We start from the raw sequence: 16,332 nt of genomic DNA on the forward strand, positions 1-16,332 counted from the left end.
GAGAAGTCATTTCATGCAAATCCTTAACCGTTTAATATAAACGGATAACTGATGTTCATCTTGCAGGTCTCTGGGAATTAACGGCGAAAGGGTAACCATAAACGGCAAACCGATTATTTGAAATTTGGCCCAACGATAACTTTTGACCGGCCATTGAGCTTATATTCGAGAATACAATCTTCATAGAGCTTTAAAACACATTCTTGCTTCATCTATTCACACATTGGGCATTGATTTGTAATCTTAAATATTGTGTGAGAGAAAAATAATTTTTAATCTTTTACTTTGAGTGATTGTAAGTGTTGGGATACACTTGGGTTAAGAGATTGGGGATAATCTCTTGTTGTAAAGGTTCATTGACACCTTGGAAGTCAAGTGTAAGCATTTGAAGCCTTGGAGGCGTGCTTAGTGAAATCCTCAAGCCCGGAAAGCTTGGAGGCATGGACGTAGGCGAGGTTGGCCGAACCACATAAAAATCTTCGTGTTTGAATCTCTCTTCCCTTATCTTTTTATATTGTAATTGATTTAAGTGTTATTCCATTAAATTCATTTTAGATTTGGTTGATAATTAGTTTAGAATCAAATAATTTTTTAGAATCCCAATTCACCCCCCCTCTTGGGTTGCACACTTGTATTTCAAAACTAACAACATTGATTAAAATTCCTACTTGTTATTCTTATTGGTAACCACATCTAGGTCTTGAATTTGCATGAGCCAACATCATGAAGCCCATATTTTGCATCATTAAATGATTAATCTTATTGTTATCTCTATTTTCACTATTGTCTCATCAAAAAAATTTCTTATCATATTAGCTGCATAAAAATTAACAAATTAACATATTATCATTTTTAAGCCATCAATCAAGTATAAATATTATATTTGTTAGTTATATAACAAAAATAAAGAAATAACTAAATTTTAAAAACATATATTGAATTAAAGCCAAACTAGCCATCCAAATGAATAAAAGAAAACATATTTGCATTTAGAAACAACTACTTTAAACCATTTTTGTAATTACCAAAAAAATTTTCTTCAATGAAATAAAATAACATAAAATAAAAGAAATTAAAAAGCCAATATCCTTATTTTCATATGATGAAATTAAAATTCTAGTTACAATTACATGTGACTTCTGTTGTGTTGCCTAGCCAATAAATTGTCCATTTCCTTATGTAATTTTTTTTTTCATCTTGAATGCAATTTGCGAATCAGCAATGACAACATGGCAACTAATTAGAGAAAGACTTCCATATGTTTAGTAGATGAGGCAAATACGGGCCTGAATAATATGAAAAATTTTGTTATATTAATTGGGGCAAATTTCAATTCATCCCCTTGCCAATAGAAATCTACAATTTACCCTTCAAAAACATGAAAACCTCAACTTACCTCAATTTTTCTCATTGTTGATCACCCGGGTGCCTACAATATCATATTGGGTAGGTCGTTCTTAGTAGCAACTAAAGCAGTGATATCCATGCACTACCTCGCCATGAAAGTCCCAGCCGCCTAAGAAGTTATCACCATTAAAGGGGACCAGCAGTCAGCTCGTGGTTGTTACTCCGTGGCCTCCAAAGTCACTTACCAAATAGCTTTCGATTCGCCAGTAAAGGGGTACCCCAGTGGTAGCAAGCCCACACTTTATCCCACGACGCGAGCACTTGCTAGACAACGAAGAGAAGTACTCAATAAAACTTCTCAGGTAGCGAACCCACCAAAATAGTTGGGAACCTTGCCAATGGGTGTAGAAACAGTCACTTCGGATGACTCGGGGGTACCTCACGGGGACCATGTTGAGCCCAGATGTGAATTTAAGGCACCTTTGGATCCCCGAATATCGGAAAATGAAAAACGGGGCGCCCCGGTTGAAGACCTTGTTTCAATCTTGATCTGCACCACTGACCCAACAAAGACCGTGAAAATGGGTTCCAATCTTTCAGAAGAACAACAAAGAAAAGTCATACTACTAGTAAAGTGATAACACTCTACCTCCTTCTTCTTATTTTATTTGTTTTTTTTTTATGCTTGTGTGTTTGAAATATATGCTTGGCCATGTGGGGTACCTAGAGAGTACCCCAAGCTAGTTAGTTTCCTAAGTCTTTAATGACAATAACAAGTGATCCCGGGATCCCCCATATTCTCCTTAGGATAACAAAATAGTGTCATATAATGATTCATATCTCCATTCCTTATGAATGCATTTGCTTTACAAAATTTGGTGAGGTATGTTCTTATTTGTCTTTTGATTATTTGGTATGGATGAATAGTTTAAAATGTTATAAGAATATGTTCACCATTAAACTAACTTCATATATATTGTTGAGTATTGTTTATTATGGCGCAAGATAGTATCCAGAGATCACTTTATTCTAAGGTACCCAAACTACCTGGCCTACCCCGATCATGATGACCTATTCAACATCAGACCCAGCAAAAGGGCACGCTAGTTGCCGCATTTCATCATTATTTGTTCGCCATATTTGATTCTGAGCGAATGGTGGATCATGAGGTTTCGACCATCTCGCATAAGGGTAGTCGAGCAGCCACCTTCATCTTTATCTATATTGTCTATTTGATTCTACGCGAATAGTGAATCATGAGGCTTTCGACCATCTCACATAAAGGTAGGCGAGCAGCTACATTTATCTCAATCTATGTTGTTTATTTGATTCCATGCGAATGGTGGATCATGAGATTTTCGACCATCTCACATAAGGGTAGGCGAACAGCTACCTTTATCTCAATCTATGTTGTCTAATTAATTACAAGCAAATGACGGATCATGAGGTTTTCAATCATCTCGCATAAGGGTAGGTGAGCAGCCACCTTTATGACTATTTGTGTTACGTATTTGATTTAGAGCGAATGGTGGATTATGAGGTTTTCGGCCATCTCACAAAAGGATTCGCCATGATTTTTATTGTGATTTGCAGCAAGCATATCTAAGTAAATCGCCATATACTGATGAGATAAGATTAAGGGTACCCATAGTACATGGGGTACCCTACGACAGAAAGTCGTTCCTCGTGTACATCAAGAGAAACCCTAAGAAAACTTGAGATATGCAGCATATCTGGAGAAATCACCATATGTTTAATGAAATTGGGTTATTCCGGCATGAAGTAACAGATAACTCAGTGAATATCCAAGCTTAAGGGTACCTGAAGAAATCACAATATGTTTGATGAAATTGGGTTATTCCAGCATGAAGTAACAGATAACTCAGTGAATATCCAAGCTTAAGGGTACCTGAGGTACCCCACGTACCTTGTCAGTAATGCCGAACAGGGTTACACAGTAGGATGATTATCTTCACATTCATCTCTTAAGATAAGGGGATCAACAAAAGTGCTAAAAGTAGCAGAAAAACAAGCATTGGTATCAGGGGTACCTTATGGAGACTTCATTAGAGATACCTGTTGGTTATTTTTATAAGCAATTGCTACCAATGCCAATGTGCAAGTATACACAACAAGTAATAAAGTGATGAGTATTCCAGATCGTCTCCACAGGGATTGATGTTACTCGAAATGCTATAGCAATCACAATAGTGCAAATCAACTTAAGGCTGAAGCTAACAATTGTAAAGTAATTTCTATCGTAATTAATGATTGTGAGAGAATTAAATAAAATAATACTGTAATGAAATAAACTATGTTAAATGTGTCTAAAATTCAATTGAGATCATAGTAGTTGAATGATCAAATTCTCCTTACGGGGATGACTATTTTGTTCATCAATTTATCACCAGTTGTTACGGCAAGTGCTGCAGCACTGGACAGAATAAATCTGCATCCTCAGCTATGGCATATTGGAAATCTCATACCCTTAAATCTATTAACAATGACCAGTTGCTAATCTACTTATGGCATGACATTATGATTTTTAGTCTCTCCACCCTACAAGGTGAACACCTATGTCTAGTGTGTCATAAATCCTAACTTCAAATATTGCCCTTATGGGATTCAAGATAACTTAATTTAGGAAACTCAACTTAAGATCAGGTAATACTTTAATAATATCCACTAAGACATGCCCTTTTGCTGCTTTATGTTAATTAAAACTATTAAATAGGTGGTCAACCGAAATAATAGTTATATTCATACAAACTACTAGAGTAAAATGCTACAGCAATGACATAACAACTTATAAGAACAGTCAAGAACCCAATGGATTATTTGTCACTCAATTACAAGTAAATCTAGTTAATATTCTGAATGAGAAAAATAAACATAAATATATTGATCAAGGGATACATTAAACAATTAAAGGAAGAAGATAAATATAAGTTGAGCACGGTGAAAGACAAATCCAAATAATTCTGCAGAATTCTTCAATGTTGCCGAAACAGCACTCTCCAATTCTGATCTTCCTCTTCTTTCCTTTGTAATTATTCTAATGATAATTCCCTTCCGCCGTTCTATGTCGTGCATGCCTCCCTTTTATATTGCAAATTAGGGTAAACAAAAGCCCATGAGCGTGTATGCATTAAATTAGGAACATGCAGATTGTGATTCTGTGGTTGACCCGCGCCTAAGTTTTCTCCCGCATTGTTCTCAGATTGCTACAACACTGGTTGCTCTAACATCTGCAACCACACTGCACTATTCCCTATTGTGCTTTACTTCTTTTGTAGTTGTCTTCTTTCCTCCTCTTGCTCGCCTAATGCCTCAACATCCCCTCATGAATCAAGACTTTCTGAAAACCTACAATTATGCACCTGATTTTAGTACAAATTACTTTGATTTAAGCAAAACTTATTAAGACTCAACTAAAATGAATGTTTACGCAAAATATAACCAAAATGTAATAAAACCATCTTCTTTGATCTCTAAGTTATCTTGATTTAAGCCTAGAAAAGATGTAATAACTCTCATTTCCTAGAGTTATCAGTACCCCTACTTATCTCCATGGGCTTTCAGACCAAGATTTGTTAGGAGACCTGCTATCCTCAATCGCCTTCAAGATGGCCGACTTGGCTACCCACTTCTCCACTCTTGGCACAACTAGCCTCAGATTAGCACTTCATTCTTCGGTCATGATGCATTCAAAAGTATTGTCAACTATGTTCTTCTGTTGAGGGTACCTCTAAAGCTGCAAGAAAGGAGCCCTATGATTTTGCTTTCGTCCTTAAAGTATGTGAAGGAAAGGTACCCTTAATTGAAGTAGATTTTGAGGTAATCGATAAACCACTTCTCAAATGACTGAAGAAGGCATTAAAGTCCTCACCAGAGTGATCTATACATGGCAGTCACTAGAAAACAAAATATGGGTGATGGTAGGGTACCCTTACAACACCCTCTACTTATACTTGGTGGTTTATCCTCAAAAGCAGATGAACAGTTTGGGTTAATTAGCTTCGCCCTCTTCAACTTGTCCAAATTGGCAGCCATTTCTAAGCAAATAGGAAAGGGAGCCCATCTTTCTTTTTTGGGTTCTCGGAGTACTCCTTCAGCCGTTATCTTTTATCTTGGTACATCTGTTCCAACACTTTTACTGAGTAAGAGAGGATGTATTGTCTGAGTTTTTGGGTGACCTGGTTCACATCTTAAGATGTGAGGAGGTTAGGTACACCTCATAGAAGAAGTCATACCTGTTGAGTGTTAGAAAATGCATATTTATAAAGGAGAAAACCGTCATTTTACATTTCAAGTCTTACTAATACCTTTACTTTCATGAATTTAACCTTCTTTTGATTTAATTCGGTTTGTTTTATTTTAATTAAGTATTTTATGTATTTTAGAGGCATTATAGTCATTTCACAATAAAGGAGAGATCAGACGGCAAAACGGACATCACTTTTGAACTCAGGACGGTCGAAAACCTTAGGAGGAGCATAAAAAGAAAAATGGCACTATTCACATGTATGGTACTATTCACGTATATGGTACTGTATACGTTACTGTTCACAACATTGTTCACATAGACGGATCGATGAGGTGGCATTGACCGATGATGTGGCATTGACTGATAAGGTGTCACGATCCTGTTGGGCTAAAATTCTTATGTACTGTTGATGGTGACGTGGCAGCATATCAGTGGATGAAAAATCTCGCGTACGGTACATGCATCACACAGGATTATTTTCAACCAAACCGTGTTACTGTTCATCCGAGTCAAACCGTGTTACTGTTCATCCGAGTCAAACCGTGTTACTGTTCATCCGCATGGTCAAACCGTGGACTGTTGACTGATGACGTGGCGCAATCCTGAGCGTCCAAACTGTTTTTAATCCGATGGCCATGATTTACTCCATGTATCTATAAAAAGGGGGCCTCCCCCCTAATTTGATATCTCTGAATCCATGTTTGGACTCTGTTTTCTGTAATTCCCTCTTCATCTTGTATTTTCTTAGTATTTTAATAAATTCTCATTTTGCCCCTAGTTCAATTATGAGTGGCTAATTTTCTTTCAAGCTTGGGTTGAAGGTGAAGTCTCAACATGTGTCATGGGCTTAATTTGGTAAATTTATTTTCTCTTCCCCTCTAGTTTTTGTGGATGTTTTGACTTCTTGTCGACAAATAATAATAATCTTGTCTAGATACCGCCTTGGTTACACCGGCTCTCTAGTATAAGGTTATTATTATTTGGCACGATAATCCCTTAGCACCATATTGATTAGAGCGTGGTTCATGAGGTGTGGATTCCCCCCTCATGATTTAATTGGCATTAATACGGATTATTTAGCCCATGATGCATGTTGATACGGATCCAGATACCCAAGTACGTCAATTTAATAAATTTTCTCTTCAATTTATTTTCTCCATTGCAATTCCAATTTTAGAATTTATTCTCGCCATTTTAATTTAAGTCTTAGCATATTCCAAATCGTTTCCACCATAAATCCAACCACTCATTTACAAAATTAATTCTACACATAATTAAAATCCACCTCTTCGTGGGATCGACACTCGTCACCATTGATCTATACTACAATAGATTCGTGCGCTTGCGAGTACATTAAAATTTGCACAACAAGTTTTTGGCGCCGTTGCCGGGGAGGTAAGTAATTTTAATTTATAGAATTAATTTTTGTGAATAATTTCTTTTATTTGTTTTATTGTATTTTTTATTAAAAAAAAAAGTGAATCCGCATTTAGAGGTTAGTAATTTCTTTTCTTTTTCTCTTCTTTAAATTTATGTAATTTAATTTTCAAGTTATTTTTTTTTCTTTGTAATTTTTGTTTATCTTACTAATTCTTTTTAGTTAATTTATTTCCCGTATTTATTTTTGTGTATTTTTATAGAAAGTTTGTAATAGCGCAATAAGGTTAGTATCGTAATTCCTCCCTCTTCTTTATTTTTATTTATTTTGTTCGCATCTTTATTTTTTATTTTATTTGTTTTGCATGCATGGTCGAAGGTCATTAGTACCCAATCTTGAACCTATAGACCTTGAACTTGAGAAAACACTTCGCACACACAAACAAGTAAAAAATAAAATGGATTTGCAACCACAGGAGAGGCCATTTAAAGATTATTTCAGTCCTTTAGCAAATTTGAGCACATCATGTATAAGATACCCAAATGTAGCTGCTAGGAGTTTTGAATTAAAACCCAGTGTGCTAAATTGTCTCCCCACATTTTATGGCCTAGAAAATGAGGATCCATATAATCATCTGAATGATTTTCATGCCATTTGTCAAACTTTTAAATATGAAAATTTTTCAGACGATGATGTTAAACTTAGACTATTCTCATTTTCTTTAAAAGATAGAGCTCGTTCATGGTTAAATACTTTACCTGCTAATAGCATTTCATCATGGGAACAAATGGTAACGAAATTTTTGAATAAATATTTCCCAGTGCATAAAACCAACACTATTCGCAGGGAAATCTCAGAGTTTACCCAGAGAGAGGACGAGCAGTTTTTCGAAACATGGGAGCGATTCAATGGGCTACTCTTGAAGTGTCCACATCATGGGTACGAGAAATGGCACCAATGCCAATACTTTTTAGAGGGATTATTACCAAATGTGCAAGAATGGCTAATGGCAACAAGTGGAGGAGAGCTAATGTCAAAAAGTGCATCAGAGATTTGGGAATTCTTCCAGCGACAAGCGGATAATTCCCAACAACGGAGTCGATCATTCAAGAATACTAGAAGAATTAAGGGAGTAAATGAGGTTCACATTGGCGAGTCAACTTCGAGAATCAAAGAAGTCAAGGAGATGGTTGAAGGTCTTGCTCGACAAATAGCATCGTTATCGACTGCTAAATCAACAGAACCACATGACCCTGACTCATACTCTGATCAAGCCAATGCCATAGGTGTAATGAGAAAGCCATCAAATTACAACCCATACTCCAACACATATAACCCTGGATGGAGAGACCACCCCAATTTTTCATGGTCTCAAGGATTCCAACAGAATGGACCAGCAACTCCAGCTCCACCAATTCCTCAAATTCCTCAAGCCTCTCAGCCCCCATTTAGACCATACAATCAGAACCAGAACTATTCTCAACCTAGACCATGGGAGGATTCATTCCAGAATCTCAAGAATCTTACTCACTCTACGATTGAGCAACAGAACCGCACCATTGATGGACTACGAAATGAATTGAGAGCGGGCTTCAACTCACAAGCCCAATCAGTTTCAAGCCTCGAGAAGATGGTAGGACAACTTGCCTCTTCAGTTCAAACCTTGGCAATGACTGTTGAGAAAGGCAAATTTCCAAGTCAACCAGTGCCTAATCCTAAAGGAGTACATGAAGCAAGTACCAGTTCACCACAGCAGCATGGAGAGGTCAAAGTAGTAATGTCCTTGCGAAAAGGAAAGGAAGTCGACAACAAAGTGGAGATGCCGATGACAAAAGAAAATCAAATTGTACCTGTGAATGTTGAGGACTCACCACCGGAAGAAAAAGAAGAAACCAACCCACGAGAATATGTTCCTAAAGCTCAATTTCCTCAGAGGTTAGCAAAAGGCAAAAAGGGAAAATCCACAGGTGAGATTCTCGAAATCTTCAAACAGGTAAGTGTTAACATCCCTTTACTTGATGCTATTAAACAAGTTCCATCTTATGCCAAGTTTCTTAAAGACCTTTGTACTAAACAGAGAAATATGCATGTGCAAAAGAAGGCATTTTTAACAGAAAACGTTAGTTCTATACTCCAACATAAAATTCCTTTAAAATGCAAAGACCCAGGCTCCCCCATTATTTCATGTAGCATAGGGAACCACACAATTGAGAATGCTTTGTTGGATTTAGGAGCTAGTGTAAATTTGTTGCCTTATTCTGTATTTGTGAAACTTGGACTTGGAGAATTACACCCAACTCCAGTGGTGTTACAGCTTGCAGATCGGTCCACGAAAATACCTCGTGGTATTGTGGAGGACGTGCTTATCCAGGTAGACAAGTTTTATTTTCCTGTTGATTTCATTGTAATTGACACTCAACCAATACAGGATTCAAGGAAGCACATCCCCATTATTCTAGGCTGACCTTTCTTGGCAACTGCGGATGCTCACATTCAATGCAGGACTGGAAATATGCAGTTGTCCTTCGGCAACATGACTATGGAGCTAAACATCTTCAACATTGCAAAACAACCTCACAGTGCAGATGATGGAATTGTTGATGTGGATTTAATTGAAACAATAGTTGATAACACTTTTCTTTCAAACCTTAGTGATGATCCTTTACAAACATGTTTAACTCACTTTTGTTTGGATTTTGATATTGACAGATTAGTCGATGAGGTCAACGCCCTACTTGACTCAGCACCATCCATGGACACTAATAAATGGAAGTCAAGAGTTGAACAACTAGCACCATCAGAGAAGAAACTCATCCCATCATCAGAATCACCACCGAAACTCGAGCTCAAACCATTGCCCAACACATTGGAATATGCATTTTTGGGAGAAGAAAGTACTCTGCCGGTAATCATCTCATCATCCCTAAATGACGAACAAAAAGGTAAGTTGTTGGATGTTTAAAAAGAGCACAAAGGAGCATTAGGATGGACCATAGCGGACATAAAAGGTATAAACCCAGTAGACTGCATGCATTACATTCACCTTGATGAAAATGCTAAATCTACTAGGGAAATGCAACGTCGGTTAAATCCTAATATAAAAGAAGTTGTTAGAACTAAAGTCCTTAAGCTATTAGACGCAGGTATCGTTTACCCAATTTCTAATAGTTCATGGGTTAGTCCTGTACAAGTTGTCCCCAAAAAGTCAGGAGTCACAGTAGTTACGAATGCTGATAATGAATTGATACCCACTAGAGTAACTACAGGATGGCGTGTATGCATTGATTATAGAAAGTTGAATTCTGTTACACGTAAAGACCATTTTCCTTTACCATTTATTGATCAAATGCTTGATAGATTAGCAGGCCATGAATTTTATTGCTTTCTAGATGGCTACTTAGGATATAATCAGATTCCTATAGCACCAAAAGATCAAGAGAAAACTACTTTCACTTGCCCTTTTGGCACATTTGCATATAGGAGAATGCCATTTGGATTATGTAATGCACCTGCTACATTTCAACGATGCATGTTGAGCATTTTTTCTGATATGGTTGAACGATTCCTTGAAGTCTTTATGGATGACTTTTCTGTCTTTGGTGACTCATTTGATCAATGTTTACATCATCTAACACTAGTTCTGCAGAGATGTGTCAAGAAGAACTTGGTCTTAAATTGGGAGAAATGCCATTTTATGGTAAAACAAGGTATTGTTCTCGGTCACATCATTTCGAGCAAAGGTATTGAGGTTGACAAAGCCAAGGTGGATCTCATTTCTAATCTTCCTTCACCCAAAACAGTCAGAGAAGTAAGATCTTTCCTTGGGCATGCTGGTTTCTATAGACGTTTCATTAAAGATTTTAGCAAAGTTTCTAGACCCTTATGCAATTTACTTTGCTAAGGATGTACCTTTTATCTTTAATGATTCATGTCTTATGGCGTTTGAAAAATTAAAACAGTTGTTGACATCATCACCCATCATTCAGGCCCCAAACTGGAGCTTACCATTTGAGCTAATGTGTGATGCATCTGATTATGCAGTAGGAGCAGTATTAGAACAAAGAGTTGATCGAATTCCCCACGTTATTTACTATGCTAGTATGACATTAAATGATGCACAGTTGAACTATTCAACTACTGAAAAAGAAATGCTAGCAGTAGTGTTTGCATTGGAAAAATTTCGATCATATCTCATTGGTTGTAAAATAATTATATTCACGGATCATGCTGCTCTTAAATATCTTCTCACAAAGAAAGATGCAAAAGCCAGACTAATTCGTTGGGTGTTACTTTTGTAGGAGTTTGACTTGGAATTCAAAGATAAGAAAGGTATAGAGAATGTTGTGGCGGACCACCTCTCTCATCTCCATTTTGACACAATTACAGAATCATTACCATTGAATGAGTCATTTCCAGATGAACAATTAATGAATGTGGAAGTATTACCTTGGTATGCTGATATAGTTAATTATCTTGTTACAGGTAAACTTCCAGAGCATTGGACCAAGCAAGACAAGGCTAAATTCTTTGCAGAAATAAAGAATTTCTTTTGGGATGACCCGTATTTGTTCAAGTATTGTGCAGACCAAATTGTTAGACGATGCGTCCCAGAAAGTGAAATTCAGAATATCCTTTCATTCTGCCATGAACAAGCTTGTGGAGGCCATTTCAGCGCTAAGAAAACAGCGACTAAAGTTTTACAATGTGGTTTCTATTGGCCAACTATATTTCGAGATGCTTACACTTTCTGTTCTTCATGTGATAGGTGTCAACGAATGGGGAGCATTACGCGAAGGAATATGATGCCACTAAATCCAATTTTAGTGGTTGAGATTTTTGATGTATGGGGTATCGACTTCATGGGACCCTTTCCCCCGTCTTTTGGCCATCAATACATATTGGTTGCTGTTGACTACGTATCGAAATGGGTAGAAGCAATTTCATGTAGAACCAATGATCAGAAGGTGGTGATAGGATTTTTGAAAAGCAATATTGTCTCACGCTTTGGATTCCCTCGAGCAATAATCAGTGATGGTGGTGCCCACTTTTGTAACAAAGCATTCAAAGCTCTTTGACAAAGTATTCAATCACACACAAAGTGGCGACTCCGTATCATCCGCAAACCAGTGGCCACGTTGAGATCTCCAATAGAGAAATAAAGCACATATTAGAAAAAACGGTGAGGCCAGACAGAAAAGATTGGTCATTAAGACTTGATGATGCCTTATGGGCATATAGAACGGCTTTCAAGACCCCGATTGGGATGTCACCCTACAGGCTAGTGTATGGAAAAGCTTGCCACCTGCCTGTGGAACTCGAGCATCGTGCATATTGGGCCATCAAGAAATTCAATTTTGACATGCAGCAAGTCAGCTCAGAAAGAAGATTACAGCTGGCAGAACTTGAAGAAATTCGCAATGATGCATACAAAAATGCCAAGATTTACAAGCAACGAATAAAAGTCTTCCATGATAAGCAAATTATGAGAAAATCGTTCACTCCAGGTCAGAAAGTGCTTTTATTCAATTCTCGCTTGCACCTATTCCCAGGTAAGTTACGCTCTCGTTGGTCTGGCCCATTTATTGTTCATATTATTTTTCCACATGGGGCAATTGAAATTAAGGACCCAAAGAACGGTGTCACGTTTAAAGTTAATGGTCAAAGATTAAAGCCATATCTAGAATACCAACCACATGGAGAAGACATCGAGATAAATTTGAGTAACCCACCAAATTTGAATTGATTTTTTTTCTTTTCGTTGATTTGATTTTTCTTTCTTTCTTTTTATTATTATTCTTTTGCTAATTGAAATTGTTTTTGCATAAGTGTATTTATTTTACCATTAAGTTTTCTCTTATCATTTTTAATCATGAGTCTCATACTTAGACCGTTCCTCTTGAACATTCTTAAATCACTTCAACATGTCAAAACTCATCTCAAAAGGCAGATTCAATTTTGTAAAACACAACCCATTTGGGCTCTACAACCACCAGAGTTAGTAGCCTATGTTGAGGGTTTAGAACGCCAACTCAGAGACATTGAGAGAAGTGTTTACGACATCCAGTTGGAGCTTGAGGTAAATTCAATAAGAGGACGATTTTAGTTTTCTTTGTGTGTTTTAATTTTTTTTTCTATTTGTGTGCTTTAGTTTGTTACCCCGGTGAAGTGGCGGATAACGGTACTCCGTGACAATCAAGTCGGTTACTTCAGTTTCCCATAATAACTGATATTCTGAGGCGAAAGTATGGACAGAAACGAGACTCTAGCGAATCTTCACAAGCGATTCCCTTTACTTCCTCAGAATGCCCTCCTTACGGTCTATAAAGCTCGGTCCGAACGCATGCGATTACTTATGAGGAATAACATACCTGCTGACATCCGTTGGTTAATTGAGGCTAAAGTACGATCGGCAGGTGAGTTACCTCCAAAATTTATTGCATACATGCCTGGTTGTGGTAAAGGAAATTATGCAAGAAAACGACGAGCTCGAAGAATTTCTGTTGCTTGTCATAAGTGTGCCAGAATGAGTTGCAATAAAAACCCATGTTCTTTAGGAATGGTGTCTGATAACAGGGAAGATAAGATTCAATTCATTAGGGATGGCTTGAATAAGGAGTCATTGGATGATATCCTTTTGTCTCTTGAAACGCATCCCAGTGGATATGTACAAGGAGCGATTCTCCAGTTATGGCCATTATTCCAGAAAGAGCATGCACGATATAGTCTCGGGAATCTGACTATAAACGACCCTGTTTGCCAGTTTATAAGAAAACTGGATAGGAAGCCTATCCTCGACCCATAGAGGGCGTTCAAGCCGTTTCTGGACGTAAAACCAGAGGAAGATGTGAGCCACAGTCGCAACTACCTGTAAATATCCTTTCACTTTACTGTTATTTTATTTCACTATTGTTTTATTGTGTGTATTATTGTCCTTAATAATTTTATTACTGTTTGCTTTTTCCTTTTTACTGTTTCCTTTTTGACTCGCGAGCCACGTACTTTACGCGTTATTTGACACTGACATGTTACCTCATACACAACTGTGACCCATTGTCACCAAGACTCTTAAATGTGATTTTTTTTTGTCAAGCACTCACAAATTGTTTTTTGAGAAGTATCCTAATGGCAGCTACTCCAAATAGACAATTCAAGAACATTTGTGTGCTTTCTGGATTTACATATGGCAAACATAAAGAGTTCGTTGAGGCAGCCATAGATCTTGGTCGCAGCATAGCAGCGAAAAAATTACACTTGGTGTATGGAGGAGGTAATCGAGGGTTATCAAAAATGGTCTCAGAAGCAACTTTTATCAGAGGCAGCCAAGTGTTAGGCATCATCCCAAGAGCCCTAAAACCTTTAGGCAGTTCGTCTGACTCATCAACTGGAAAAGAGTTAGTCGTCTTAGGTATGCAAGAAAGAATAACTGAAATGCTTAATCATGCTGATGCTTTTATTTTCCTTCCAGGAGATCTTGCAACACTAGAGGCACTTATCACACTAGCATCTTGGGCCCATCTGCACATCCACCAGAAACCCATCGGTTTGTTAAATGTCAATAACTTTTATGATGGCTTTATCGCATTTCTTAACCATGCAATAAAAAACTATTTCATTCCCTCTAATGCGAAAAAACTCTTTATTTGTGCTCACACTGCTAATGAGCTACTTGATATGTTACAAGCTTATAGACCAGAGCCAGACCCCTGGACCTTTGTGTTGGAGCATCCAAATAATGATGGTAACAGTAGCCGCAGTAAGAAGTACAAATTAGATTTAACTCTCCGCTTGTAAATATTGTTTTCTGTGTTGCACTACCCAGGTGATGTCTTCTAAACTCTACTTCTTTCCTTTCAAACATTGAGGACAATGTTTCGTTCTGGTTGGGGGGAGGGAATAGTCGACAATTATGAAATTTTGGTTAAGTTTTTACTAATTTTTTGTTGTAGAAACTAACTATTGCTAATTTTTTGTGTTAAAGATGGCTGAATATGGAGTGTAGTGACTCTAGAAACGCATCTTCATCGTTTAAAAAAAAAATTTCAGACATTTTCTTTTTCTTTATTCTATTTTTATGTTTATTTTTCTTCTTCTTTTTATTTTCTCCTCTATAAATATACATTTTCCAACTTTTGAGTCGAAGATGGCTGAATATAGAGTGTATTGCCTTTAGAAACGCATCTTCTTTAAAAAAAAAATCATTTTCTTTTTCTATCATTTTAAGTGTAACTTTTCTAATTAATTTTTCTACATCATTTTCACATTTCTGCATGCATATTTTTCTTTTATGTTTAGAATAGGTTGAGGGGTAGAATGTTGTTTAAAAAAAAAAAAAATTTGTGTGATTTGTTTTAACATTGGATGACATGATTAATTTCAAATTTTAGTATTTGTATTATCTTTGGTCTTAAGTGATGTTACATTATGTTTGCTACTCTACATGTTGATGTTGGAGACAAATATGAGTTGCTTGAAGAATGAACATGTCATAATAAGTACCAAGTGAGTTTTGAGCCTATTATTTTTCTTGGAGAATAACCCTTTTGCCCACTCTTTATACAGCTTAGCAGTTTATTATTTTACACACGATCTCTAGATTTCTTTTGAGTTAACCCTTAAAAAAAAAAAAAAAAGTGTGTTGCTACATTGGGAGGCCCATCTAACTAGTAGATATGGATGATTATTTAGAGCCCTAAAAGACGATGGAAAGGCCATCTTTGATCCGTTTGAGCCTTTCTAGCCATCCCTTTTATTAAATATCCATAGTTAACCCTTTTGAGCCTTTAAAAAAAAAAAAACCTTTTCTTTGTCAACTTATCATCTTGACCCACTCCGATTTGGAGTATTACCCGATGTCTTATAAGTTCCATCACCTATTTATGTTTGAGAAAATGTAAATAATTATGTTGTTCAGTGAAGTTATGCCAAATAAAAGTAAAAAACAAAAATAAAAGTTGTTGTTTCAAAAGAATAAAAATAAAAATAATAGGTGAAATCCACCTTGCAACTTCAAAAAAAAAAAAATTCTCTGCACTTTTCTCAAACATACACTTTGTTTTCCTTATTTCCCTTCTTTGTTAGCCATGTCCCTAGCCTACGTTACGTCCTAATAAAAGTCCTTCTTGATTTTAGGGAACTATAGTTTGAAGTATAAGCTAGTTATATGGGCTAAAAAGATGAAGTGATGCATAATAATAAAAAAAAAGAGATAAATAAAGTGGGTTGACTAGCATTTTTGTTTGACTTGAGATCGTATTATTTCTAAGCCGAGGGCATATTTATTTCATCTTGGTGAGAGCATGTGATATCACTTCTTTGTTATTTTCTCTCAATTACCATTCAT

The 16,332-nt window shown here is 36.7% G+C and overlaps 1 non-coding gene across 1 annotated transcript; it reads right to left on the bottom strand.

Moving 5' to 3' along the window:
• Positions 1-7,830: 7,830 nt before the first annotated feature.
• LOC127902005 (small nucleolar RNA R71) lies at positions 7,831-7,934 on the bottom strand. The gene has a single exon (XR_008054410.1). It is a non-coding gene; the product is annotated as a small nucleolar RNA R71 (small nucleolar RNA).
• Between the last annotated feature and the right edge of the window lie 8,398 nt (positions 7,935-16,332).

This window comes from Citrus sinensis, chromosome 4 (assembly GCF_022201045.2).
Source record: "Citrus sinensis cultivar Valencia sweet orange chromosome 4, DVS_A1.0, whole genome shotgun sequence".
Lineage (NCBI taxonomy): Eukaryota > Viridiplantae > Streptophyta > Magnoliopsida > Sapindales > Rutaceae > Citrus > Citrus sinensis.